Raw genomic sequence first — 13889 nt, 5'->3', positions numbered from 1 at the left:
GGCCGCTGGGCCTGCACGTCCGGAGCCTGTGCTCCGCAACGGGAGAGGCCGCAGCAGAGGGAGGCCCGCATACCCCAAAAAAAAAAAAAAAAAAAAGTGATGAAAGGGGAAAACCTGCAACCAAGATTACTGTACCCAGCAAAGATCTCATTGAGATTCGACAGAGAAATTCAAACCTTTACAGACAAGCCAAAGCTAAGAGAATTCAGCACCACCAAACAAGCTTTACAATAAATGCTAAAGGAAATTCTCTAGGCTGGAAACACAAGAAAAGGAGAAGATCTACAAAAACAAACCCAAAACAATTAAGAAAATGGTAATAGGAACATACATATTGATAACTACCTTAATTGTAAACGGTTTAAATGCTCCAACCAAAAGGTAATAGGAACATACATATTGATAATTACCTTAAATGTAAATGGATTAAATGCTTCCACCAAAAGACACAGACTGGCTGAATGGATACAAAAACAAGACCCATATATATGCTGTCTACAAGAGACCCACTTCAGACTTAGGGACACATACAGACTGAAAGTGAGGGGATGGAAAAAGATATTCCATGCAAATGGAAATCAGAAGAAAGCTGGAGTAGCAATTGTCATATCAGACAAAATAGACTTTAAAATAAAGACTATTACAAGAGACAAAGAAGGACACTATATAATGATCAAGGGATCAATCCAAGAAGAAGATACGACAATTGTAAATATTTATTCACCCAACGTAGGAGCACCTCAATACATAAGGCAAATGCTAACAGCCATAAAAGGGGATATTGACAGTAACAAAATCATAGTAGGGACTTTAACACCCACTTTCACCAATGGACAGATCATCCAAAATGAAAATAAATAAGGAAACACAAGCTTTAAATGACACATTAAGTGTACTTTATCAAACATTCCATCCCAAAACAACAGAATACACTTCCTTCTCAAGTGCTCATGGAACATTCTCCAGGATAGACCATATCTTAGGTCACAAATCAAGCCTTGGTAAATTTAAGAAAATTGAAATCATATCAGGTATCTTTTCTGACTACAATGCTATGAGACTAGATATCAATTACAGGAAAAAAATGTAAAAAATACAAACACATGGAGGCCAAACAATACGCTCCTAAATAACAAAAAGATCACTGAAGAAATCAAAGTGGAAATTTAAAAATACCTAGAAACATATGATGATGAAAACACGGTGACCCAAAACCTATGGAATGCAGCAAAACCAGTTTTAAGAGGGAAGCTTATAGCAATACAATCCTACCACAAGAAACAAGAAACATCTCAAATAAACAACCTAACCTTACTCTTAAAGCAATTAGGGAAAGAAGAAGAACAACAACAAAAAACCAAAGTTAGCAGAAGGAAAGAAATAAAGATTAGATCAGAAATAAATGAGAAAGAAATGAAGGAAACAGTAGCGAAGATCAACAAAACTAAAAGCTGGTTCTTTGAGAAGATAAACAAAATTGATGAACCACTAGCTAGACTCATCAAGAAAAGAAGGAAGAAGACTCAAATCAACAGAATTTGAAATGAAAAAGGAGAAGTAACAAATGACACTGCGGAAATACAAAGGATCATGAGAGATTACTACAAGCAACTCTATGCCAATAAAATGGACAATCTGGAAGAAATGGACAAATTCTTAGAAAGCACAACCTTCTGAAACTGAATTAGGAAGAAATAGAGAATATAAACAGACCAATCACAAACACTGAAATTGAAACTGTGATTAAAATTCTTCCCATAAACAAAATCCCAGGACCAGATGGCTTCACTGGTGAATTCTATCAAACATTTAGAGAAGAGCTAACACCTATTCTTCTCAAACTCTTCCAAAGTATAGCAAAGGGAGGAACACTCCCAAACTCATTCTACGAGGCCACCATCACCCTGATACCAAAACCAGACAAAGATGTCACAAAAAAAGAAAACTACAGGCCAATATCACTGATGAACATAGATGCAAAAATCCTCAACAAAATACTAGCAAACAGAATCCAATAGCACAGTAAAAGGATTGTTCACCATGATCAAGTGGGGTTTATCCCAGGTATGCATGGATTCTTCAATATATGCAAATCAATCAATGTGATACATCTTATTAACAAATTGAAGGATAAAAACCATATGATCATCTCAATAGATGCAGGAAAATCTTTCCACAAAATTCAACACCGATTTATGATAAAAACCCTCCAGAAAGTAGGCATAGAGGGAATTTACCTCAACATAATAAAGGACATATATGACAAATAAAGGCCATATATGACACAGCCAACATGGTTCTCAATGGTGAAAAACTGAAACCATTTCCACAAGGATCAGGAACAAGAACAAGGTTGCCCACTCTCACTACTTTTATTCAACATAGTTTTGGAAGTTTTAGCCACAACAATCAGAGAAGAAAAAGAAATATAAGGAATTCAAATCGGAAAAGAAGAAGTAAAACAGTCACTGTTTGCAGGCGACATGATACTATACATAGAGAATCCTAAAGATGCTACCAGAAAACTACTAGAGCTAATCAATGAATTTGGTAAATTATCAGGATACAAAATTAATGCATGGAAATCTCTTGCATTCCTATACACTAATGATGAAAAATCTGAAAAAAAAAATTAAGGAAACACTCTCATTTACCACTGTAACAAAAAGAATAAAATACCTAGGAATAAACCTACCTAAAGAGACAAAAGATCTGTATGCAGAAAACTGTAAGACACTGATGAAAGAAATTAAAGATGATACAAACAGATGGAGAGATATACCATGTTCTTGGATTGGAAAAATCAACATTGTGAAAATGACCCTACTACCCAAAGCAATCTACAGATACAATGCAATCCCTATCAAACTACCACTGGCATTTTTCACAGAACTAGAACAAAAAATTTCACAATTTGTATGGAGACAGAAAAGACCTCGGATAGCCAAAGCAGTCTTGAGGGGAAAAAACGGAGCCAGAGGAATCAGACTCCCTGACTTCAGACTATACTACAAAGCTACATTAATCAAGACAGTATGGTACTGGCACAAAAACAGAAATATAGATCAATGGAACAAGATAGAAAGGCCAGAGATAAACCCATGCACATATGGTGACCTTATCTTTGATGAAGGAGGCAAGAATATACAATGGAGAAAAGACAGCGTCTTCAATAAGTAGTGCTGGAGGGAGAAAATATTTGTAAATGAAGCAACTGACAAAGGATTAATCTCCAAACCATACAAGTATCTCATGCAACTCAATATCAAAAACCAAACAACACAATCCTGAAATGGGCAGAACACCTAAACAGCCATTTCTCCAAAGAAGATATACAGATTGCCAACAAACATATGAAAGTATGAACAACATCTCCAATCATTAGAGAAATGCAAATCAAAACTACAATGAGGTATCACCTCACACTGGTCAAAATGGCCATAATCAGAAAATCTACAAACAACAAATGCTCGAGAGGGTGTGGAGAAAAGGGAACCCTCTTACACTGCTGGTGGGAATGTTAATTGATACAGCCACTATGGAGAACAGTATGGAGGTTTCTTAAAACACTAAAAATAGAACTGTCACATGACCCAGCAATCCCACTGCTGGGCAATTACCCTGAGGAAACCATAATTCAAAAAGGGTCATGTACCCCAATGTTCATTGCAGCACTATTTACAATAGCCAGGACATGGGAGCAGCCCAAGTGTCCATCAACAGATGAATGGATAAAGAAGATGTGGCACATATATACAATGGAATATTACTCAGACGTAAAAAGAAATGAAATTGAGTTATTTGTAATGAGGTGGATGGACCTAGAGTCTGTGATACAGAGTGAAGTAAATCAGAAAGAGAGAAACAAATACCATATTCTAACACATATATATGGAATCTAAAAAAAAAAATGGTTCTGGAGAACCTAGGGGCAGGACAGGAATAAAGATGTAGATGTAGAGAATGGACTTGAGGATACAGTGAGGGGGAAGTGTAAGTTGGGACAAAGTGAGAGAGTGGCATGGACATATATACACTACAAAACGTAAAATAGATAGCTTGTGGGAAGCAGCCGCATAGCACAGGGAGATCAGCTCGATGCTTTGTGACCACCTAGAGGGGTGGGATAGGGAGGGTGGGAGGGAGATGCAAGGAGGGGTTATGGGGATATATGTATACATATAGCTGATTCACTTTGTTATACAGCTGAAACTAACACAACACTGTAAAGCAATTATACTCCAGTAAAGATGGTAAAAAAAAAAAGAAAAAGAAAAGAAATCTAAAAGTGGCATAAGGACACAATAGTAAAACTAATCATACTCTACTGACATCTGGTGGTTACCCTGATTTTCAAACCTTAAAATTTATTTATGAATACTTAATTTTGTTTCACTGCATTCTATCTGAGAATGTTGTTTGTGGTATATGATGAACGAGCTTTGTTGGTTTTTTTTTTTTTTAAAGAAGATGTTGGGGGTAGGAGTTTATTAGTTAATTTATTTATTTTTGCTGTGTTGCGTCTTCGTTTCTGTGCCAGGGCTTTCTCTAGTTGTGGCAAGCGGGGGCCACTCTTCATCGTGGTGCGCGGGCCTCTCACTATCGCGGCCTCTCTTGTTGTGGAGCACAGGCTCCAGACGCACAGACTCAGTAGTTGTGGCTCACGGGCCTAGTTGCTCTGCAGCATGTGGGATCCTCCCAGACCAGGGCTCAAACCCATGTCCCCTGCATTAGCAGGCGGATTCTCAACCACTGTGCCACCAGGGAAGCCCTCTTTGTTGGGTTTTTAAATTTTTACTGTGTTTTTATATCTACTGGACACTGTCCCTGGGCACAAGCTTTCAGTGGTAATGAATCTGTCTTTTTCTAGAATTCTGTGCTTTGTAAGTTGTTGGTTTATCTTTCCTATAAGGTTTTCATATCAAAGCTTCTTGTTAACTGAAGCCACAGAGGCTTCCAGATGCAGTAACTTTTGTGTTTTTTTTTTTTTTAGAACTCTATGAAGAAGAATGCAACAGAGAGGTAATGATCTACTGGAAGGTGAAGTGCCCTTCTCTCAAGTTCAACAGGGATGTATCCTTTCCAAAGATGCACCATTACTCAGCTTTCTAAGTGTTTACATGCCCTGTGGCCATCACCCAGTGGTGGTATGTCCACCTGGTGTGGAAAACATTATCTTTAATTCTTGCAGAAGCATCTGCTAAAGCTGTTCCCTCTTATGTGGCTTTCAGAGACCTCAGATGTGATTTCTGGGCCTGACTACGTGGAGCATCTGTACTTGTGGTCACGGGAGTGCAGCTCATACTTTCCTGAGAAATTTTCTAGGGCTTGAAATTGTTGGGCCACAGAATGGGGGACCTGCAAAAAACTTTTGATCAATAGTATTCAATACACTCCCTCTATCTTTAGAGGAGGAAATAGGGACCCAGAGAGGTAATGTGACAGAGGCACACAGACAGGTGTTGCATGGCTGAATTGGGGCTGGATCTCAGGACCCACGTTTCCAGCTCTCTCTACCTTCCCTCCCGTTTTGTTGACTCCACAGCATTCCCTCCTCAACTACTGACTTTGGACACTGTATATGCTTCTTACCCTCAGTTCCCTCAATTATGATATGAAGCAGTTGAATGGAATGTGAGGAGTTTTAGCTGACACTTCAAGGTTCTAAGAAGCCTGGCTTAGGACCAACCCAGGAGGGTTTGATGGACATTTACTGGGTGGGAGGATGGGGTAGAATATAAGCAGGGACAGGTGAGATTTCAACTCCACTGTTCTCTTCAATCATCACAGCTGAGTGTTTCACACACTCAATTCTATAAAGGATCCTTTTAACAAAGGGACTCGGAGATTTTAAAAAAAGTGTTTGGAAACCACTGAACGGCATGATCACTGGAATCTTTTCTAGCTCTAACATTCTTTAAGTATGTATGTTCCTAAATAATTGTTCTCTAGAAAGACAGGGAGCATGGGGGTGTGTTTGTGGGTATTGTTTGTGTGTGCTTTGTGTCTGTCTACCAACTAGATTATAAATTACATAAGGGTTAATTTCTGGCACAATTCCCACAGACTGCTAGTTAGTTTGTATACAGGTGGTAGGAATTCAACAAATTGTAGTTACCTAATCCTTTAGATTTTATGCGGTTTTCTCTCCTCCTGCCAACAACTGTGCAGGGTAGGAGCCATCATCCCCATCAGACAGGGAAGGAAACTGAGGCAAAGGGAAGTTCAGAACCCGCTCAGGTTCTCATCGGTTCTCACCACCAGTGGGCTGTATAGGCAGGCGTGGGTCCAGGTCCAGCTGTGTCCAGAGAAGGTGATCTGGATCAAGGCAACCCCACCAGTCTGACCTCACGGGGACACTGCTGGTGGTTGTTCTCAGGAGTGGACACCTGGGGCTCCTTGAAGTTCTATTTCATTGGCTTTCCTATGCCACACAATCCGATAATGACTATCTTAGTCTTTGTATTGTATATACACATATATCTCTCCTATAAGGGCTATTCAATTTTTGAGAACAGAGAACAGTGTAGAGGAAAAGAACATTAGTTTTGGAGGGAAAGATTCCAGGTTGATTGTGCACTCATTTCCTGGTTTGCTGTGTGAACTTGAAAAGGCCCTTCACTTCTCTGGGCCTAAGTGAACTGGTAGTTCTCCAGTCATAGGCTGTGTGGCACGCTGGACCTTCCAACCCTGCAAAGACCTCTGCCACATTGTAATCAACACATCAAGTTAATTTTTCCACAGTGGAGTATCAGGTGATGTCTATCACACAAGCTGAGCAAGTTGTGGGACAATATTTGCTGTGAGGAAAAAATAAAAAGCTTCGGAGAGAGGAAATCCAGAGCCAAAGCAACATCCTTTCTTCCCTAAAACATTTAAGAACTTTACTTACCAGAACCTAGAGAGTGGGGGCAATAGACCATCTTGCAGGGTGCCTGGGCGAGGGACAGACCACCGTGGGTGCTGTAGAGACTCTGAGCTGGCCTGGGGCTGTGGTCATGGCTGTTGCAGTAAGTGAAATTATATTACACTTAGGGTGATTTTTTTGGGGATTGTTTTAGGCTTTTAATTCCTTCTCCTGTGAAATCTAAAATTCTGCCATGGGAAGGTCTAATGAACACATTGAAGAGCTGAGCCCTCTGCAGCTGTGTATGTCTTACCAGGTTTTGGAGTCAGATCTGGCTTCAAATTCAGGTTCCATCACTTCAGCTGGACTATGGGATCTTAAGGAAGTTTCTTTATTTCTCTGATCCTCAATTTTGTCATCTGTAAGATGGGGATATTTATGTTGAACTCACAGGGACTTTCTCAGGATCAAAACTGATGCTAAATGTAAAGCACACGATGTATGTCCATGGTAAGGGCTCAGTTAGTGGTGACTCCTGTTGTTCCTTAGGATTGAATTAGGTTCCCTGTGATAGCACCATAGACATAGCAGTTGTTCTGTGAGTATTTATTGAGTTGAAATGGCTTTGTTATTCCTGGTGAACCAGAGCCAGCAAGGGCATCTGCCTACTAACTATTTGAGTATTCATGTGTCTTCTTATGATCTGCAGGTGTAAATAACCTTTCCTGACCATCCTCTGTGCATAGAGGTCAGTGATTGGGGCTTAGCAGGAGGACAGAGAGCAATGGCCCCATTGTTTACTGAGCACTTATTCTGCTCCAGTCTCTCTCCACTGTCCCCACCAAGTCTGCCTGCAGGGCAATGTTACTGTCTTTTCTTGCATAAGGAAACCAATCTCAGGAAAGGTGAGTAACCAACCCAGGATCACACAGCTGATAAGTGACCAATCCTCTGAGATCTCATTGACTTCTTGGAGAAAGGAGAAGTGGGTTCCCCACAAATTAAAAGCAGCAAGGAATCACTCACTAGTGGGTAATGCACCCTCTTAAATGAGAACACCAGGTTGGAGGAGCCACAGTTTTGCAGGGCAGGTCGGCAGACGGGGCAGGAAGTGAAGTAACAGTGCAAGGGAGCAAATGCCAAGTGGAGGAACAGAATCATCTCCCTTTGCTTCTGGCTTGCGGGCTTCTGCCCATCTGAGGTGCTGGCCTTGATGTCGTGCCTTGCCTGGAGGTGTAGTATGTCTACGTGCAGCAGCACCAAGAGATGGAGTTTAATGGTCCACGTGATCCTGGCCCAGAGCACCTCTATGCTACAGTTTCCAGAGAAGTCAGGCGTGCTCTCGGTGAGGCAGTTCAAGCAGAGGTTGGCAATCCAGAGTGATGGCAGGAACTGGAGCAAAAGTAAAAAGACAGCACGTGTTGGCTCACTGGCCAGGACCACCCATCTAAAGGTCACGTAAAATGCATGATGCTTATTCCCATGGGTGCAAAAGAGTGAGACTCAATTTACCCCCAGAATCTTGGCTACAATGCAAGGTGGATTTTTAAATCTCATCAATTCATTCTTTGCTGACTCTTGCATTATCCAGATGAAATCAGAACCTCCAAGTGAACTAGGAGGTTTAGAAACTCACTTTGGGCTAGTCCTGTCTATGTACACACCAGCCGGGGGTGGGAAGGAGGTCTGGCAAGACTGTCTTTGAGGAGGCAGCTCCTGCTCAGCAAAAACCCAGGGACTCAGGACCTGCCTGCCTTGAGTTCCAGCCTCAGGAGAGACGCTGGGAGGCGTCCAAGCGGCCACCTGCTGGACTGGAATGGGCGTGGCCTTGAGGCTGTGGCAAAATCTGAACTGTAGTTGTGACGTGTGTTAGATCTGCCGCATTGGGCTTGTCACCGCACTCTTCTGAGTCTCCATTTTATTATTTGTAAACTGGGGTTTAATTTTTTCAACTCCTTGGGATTAAGATAATTAAATGAGAGACTATATCCAAGTGTCTAGTCATTGCCAGGTGTTTAATAAATAGCAGCAGAATGTGCCTTTGCTGTTTTTCAAAATGTTTACATGTAAGTCTCTCATGAGGCAAGGCAGAGGGGAGAATCCACTTGAATTCCATGTTATCTCTCTCCTTACTATCTGGGCCTGAATATAAAGTTGGAAGTTTTGCAAGGTTTACTGCTGTATTTTTAATATGTCTCCTCCTTCTAAATTGTCCTTTTTTCCCTGTCTAGTTTTCATGTATTACTTCGATAGCCTGGATAGCCCAGTTCCAAACTGGCTCTTTAAGTGGGCTGCCAAGGTGAGATCCCAGGAGGCAGGAGGGGAAGTGTGTATGGCAAATGTTGACTTAGCCCGTGGGGCTGTCAGCCTGAAGAGACGCTCTCTCTCAGCCCTCATGATGCTCTTTTAAGAAGCAGCTCTGTTGAGTGACTATGGTTAGTACTGGGGTTGCCAATACCCAGCACAGAGGCTGGGACAAAAGGCAAAGAATCTTTACCTGGAATGCCAGCCCCTCCCTGCTCTTCCCCTGGGATCCCACCAAGATCACTCTCTGGAACGTCTGGACAGTAGCCTGCTCCTTGTAGGAACAGTGGTGCCTGTGGACCCTGTATCTGCTTATGGAGAGGCCAACCTGGCTCGGGAGACAATCAGACATGGCCAAGCCTGTGGAAGGCTCCAGTATTTTTTACGGTTTTTCTTTTTTTTTTTTTTTCTGTAAGGAGAGGGAACCACAGTGGTACTCAGATCACTAAGGACTGCCTAGGACCTGGAATCATGGCGACCATTCCGTCTGCTTTGTAAGGTCCTACTTGTTGGCTGGAAGCCTCACCAGTTCCCTGGGAGAGTGAAAAAGCACATAGGATTTGAGTCAAACACATTGTGTATTGAATCTTGGCCCCGCTTCTAACTGGATAATCTAGGGAAGCCATCAATTTTTTCCCTGTTAAAAACGGAGATGGATATTTTCACCCTGTAGAGAAGGAGTAAATAGGACAATGTTTGGGGAAAGCCTTGGGCAATGTTCAACAATGAGTAAAGGATGACATATCCTGCCTCTTAACCCCAATTCTTACCCTTGTCTAACGCTACAAAGCAAGTCCTTTCTCTCATTTCTTTGGAAGAATCCCACCACCCAATCCAATCCAATTTCCTGTTTTTAATTTTTTCTTTTCAAAAAATGATGTCTCAGAAATATCTTAGCTTTTTCTTAGCAAAAGCCAAAATATACAGCAAGGTCTTATAACACTGGGCCCTGACATCCAGCCTTACCTGTGCCCTGTGTCTTACATTTTGTCATCATCTGTGGCAACATTCTATGGATATCTGGTTAGGGGCCCTATATTCATATTTATTACTCCCAAAGCCATCTTCCTTTACCTTTGCCACATCCCAAAGAATCAGGAGTAATCACTGTGAGGACATAGAAATGACAGTCTTCTTTCCTTTGCAGAAAGGAGTTCCTACCTACTTGAAAAGCGTGGTGAATGCCTGTCATAACTATCCCAGGAGATCCTAAGAGAGAGAATTGGGAGGTCTGTGTCCATGGAATGATGTCCCTGGAAGTGCCACAACTACTGATGCTCAGTTTGCCTGTCACTTTTTCATCTTCAGAGGCCTGCACGCTCTCCAGAATGTAGTCCCCAATTCCCTTCCACTCTCCCCACCCCAGGACTGGCGGTTGAATGTGGGTCAGATTGCTTGTTTCTAAAAAGGGAAGTCCTCAGTAGGGAACATAGCCATTCCATTGTGCCGTTCTAGGGGGGTGGTAGGTAGCCGACTGACAACACCACCTCAGAGGGACTAATCCTGGCAAGTTGGCTCCTTCCCACGTGTGATTCCTGCAGTCCAGGGCGGGGTGATTTCCTGCTGAAGTTGCATTGCCTTCAGAGCTGACTCTCAGTGCACCAAGACTGGACAACACGTGCTGATGTCCATTTGCCTTATGCTTCACTGACTTGATTTGTCTGGAATTGAGATGATCATCCACTGTCTCTCCCCATTCCTACTTGGGGAGGATCACAAGCTGTTTTGATTTCAAACCATTTTGAAAAACATTGTGGGCCTGACCAAGCACACAGTGTGATAACATTTTTTTCTCATTATCCATGTCTGGGTTTTTCTCTTTCCCATATGCCCCTGGGGAAGGCTGTCCGTACCTCACTAGCTCTGCATTTTACTGGACACTGAGGCATCAAGACAGCTCTGGCAGTTAGCAGAAGACAACTTTCTTTGCACACAGCATTGAGTTAAAGGTTCTTTATATGCAATAAATAAATTTCCTTTATCGAATGATGGTGATGTTGAAGGGATAAGAGTTCACAGCCAGGGAAATATTAATTAGTGGTGTGGTTGACACTACATCTTTTTCTCAGGAATTCTACTGAAGTTATCTGCCTCTTTCACCAGCAAAAGACTTCCGGTTTCCTACTTATCTCCTGAATTTTAGAGGGAAAGATATTCTGTGGCCAAAGACACAGCCTTATGATCTCAGGGAAAATTTTTAACCACTCTGTGTGATGGTATGGAACTTTGATTAATGGGCATAAAAATTCAGGATGTAAAGCCGGAAGCAGGGGATTTATTAAAATGGGATACCTCAGGCTGGATGTTTTTTCTATGAAAGGAAAGTGTATTGAATACAGATAAATAAATACAGAGTGAGTTATTCTTGTGCTGGCTGCAGTTTCCTTCCTACCTTGTTCCTTCTGTGAGAATGAATCAGTTAGGTCTCTTTGGTTTGCAAGTCATACCCAACTTAACTCATGGACTTCAACATAAAAAGGAATTTTAGGCTCACTTACATGCAAGGCCAGGTGTAGAGTGGTCTCAGGTAGGGGTTGATATGGGCCTCAAACTGACGTTAGGAATCAGCTTTGTTCTTCTTCAAGTTATCTATGATGTTGAGCTGTGTTTGGAGGCAGGATGGCTGCTAACAGCGAAAAATAGTCCTACATCTTCCTAGGTTCATGCCGAGTCAAAAACAGACAGCATTTCTTTTCAGTTGATCCCAAATCACCCCATGACTCCCTCTAAACCATGTGCCGATCCCTACCTTAGTCATTGTGGTCATATGGATAGAATTATGCAAATAAGCAAATACTTCATAAATTTATCATTAAAATATCATTATCAATAATGTAGTTGGAATTTTATTTCAGGTAAATTAAATCTACATGTCTCATGTAATAGAGGTCAAGTTGGTATTTTATGTAGAGTCGCTGTAACACAAGCACTAGGATTAGAGTTTTTGAGCAAAGGATCAAAATGAAGTGGTCTGATGCAAATCATATCTTTGACAGTGTTTGATAATTTGCTAGAAATGCTGAGAATACTAAGAATATTGAGTTTCTAGGTAAGGCAGTTTAAAAAAGTCACTCAGCTTGCTATAATTAGTAGAGTTAAGACCCTTTTGCATTCATGCTTGCTAATGTGGAGAAGACAGTTCTATACAGCGTTGATATATGAGGTTACCTGGGAAACTGAGAACCCATGAGTCAATAGTAAATGCCAGAGGCCCAAAAAACATAGAACTGGTGCTCTGGAGGTTGCACTGGATTCTTCAAGGTCTACCTCTCTGCAGGGGCTGAAAGTGTCATTTGGAATTTGAAAGGTATAAATATATTATCATTCTCCTAGCACTTTGTTTCACTTATTTTCCCATGTCTGTCTCTCTGAATAGACAATAAGATCTTTGTGGATAGAAACCCTTCTTTCACTTTGATTATTGCCCCCTAAGGAAGTGTATCTTAGGCACTCAATTGGTAACTAAATGAGTGACTTTAATGATTTGGAGAAGGTTGACCAAACGACACACACCCAGAAGGCTCAACCCATCCAGATATAGAGGTTTTTTTATTTTTTATTTTTATTTTTTTTTGTGGTATGCGGGCCTCCCCCTGCTGCGGCCTCTCCTGTTGCGGAGCACGGGCTCCCAGACCGGGGCGCGGACCCGGTTCCCCTGCATCGGAAAGCGGACGCGCAACCACTGCGCCACCAGGGAAGCCCTAGATATAGAGGTTTGATTTCACTATATTAAATTTTACTTTAATGTTTAATAATTTAATTCAATCCAAATTATTTCCCCAAGTCATCATTTTAGGGGCTCCAGATTCCTCAGGTTCCCATTGGTCTTTCCATGAGAGCACCAGGTCCTTTATTTTTTAAGGGGTGGCTTTGCTGGTATGGCTATGGGTTATACTTTAATGTTATGGAAATGGCACAATCTGGACTGAGTCCAGCTGAGATTAGTCAAGATTTCAGGATTTTCACAATGAAAGTAGCACTACTGTTAGTGCTAAATTTTTTCCACAGGCAAATTATTCACACTGCATAACAGTTCAAAGTTAATGACCACCTTGGAACTGAGAGATTCCAGCAGAAGGTCACTTCCTTGAAAATGTTCCTATTTCACAGTGAGGGTCCTGGCCTGGCTCCCTGGCTGAGATTCCTCACCCAGAATCCCCACCTCTACTGCCTGCCCTTCAATCCTCCTGCTTCCCAGTTGGGTTTGAAAAAGAGTGAAAGCAGGAAGAGCCCATTCGGTTCTCATGTTTCTGGTAGCACCATCCAGCCGGCTCAGAGAATTATCTTTAAAAGCTTTAAGATGTGTGTTCACTTCACAGATATTTCTCAATGGTCTGGTGTCCATCTGGCAAGGGGACAGGCATGGCAGTTCCTGGGATGAGTGGGACAGGCTTGGGGTCTGCACTCAAGGAGCTTATGATTCAGTGAAGAAGACACAGTGGACAAACTGTTGAAAAGGTGATGAGTTGTGAGAACGGGCAAGTAAAGGAGGCTAGAGTCTAAACCTGGGGGCACTAACCAACTTTGAGGGATCATGGGAGTGCGTGTTGGATTTGGCTGGATGAAGGTTGGAGAAGAAAACTTCCACATGGAAGCAACCACTTCCATAAAATCCCTCAGGTAGGAGAACCAGTCACATCTGAAGAACTACCAAAGGCCAGTAGGTCTGAGCAATGAAAATGAAGGAAGGCATCTCACATGTGGCTCAAGAAGGAGGCAGTGAGACCATGGGAGACCC

The 13889-nt window shown here is 41.9% G+C and overlaps 1 pseudogene; it reads left to right on the top strand.

The window, feature by feature from the left end:
- Nucleotides 1-10364, top strand: part of LOC112065962 (phosphatidylcholine transfer protein-like) — a 122028-nt pseudogene extending 111664 nt beyond the window's left edge.
- Nucleotides 10365-13889: the final 3525 nt, after the last annotated feature.

The sequence above is a fragment of the Physeter macrocephalus genome, chromosome 14 (assembly GCF_002837175.3).
Source record: "Physeter macrocephalus isolate SW-GA chromosome 14, ASM283717v5, whole genome shotgun sequence".
Taxonomy (NCBI): Eukaryota; Metazoa; Chordata; class Mammalia; order Artiodactyla; family Physeteridae; genus Physeter; species Physeter macrocephalus.
This window is presented reverse-complemented; position numbering and strand designations above follow the sequence as displayed.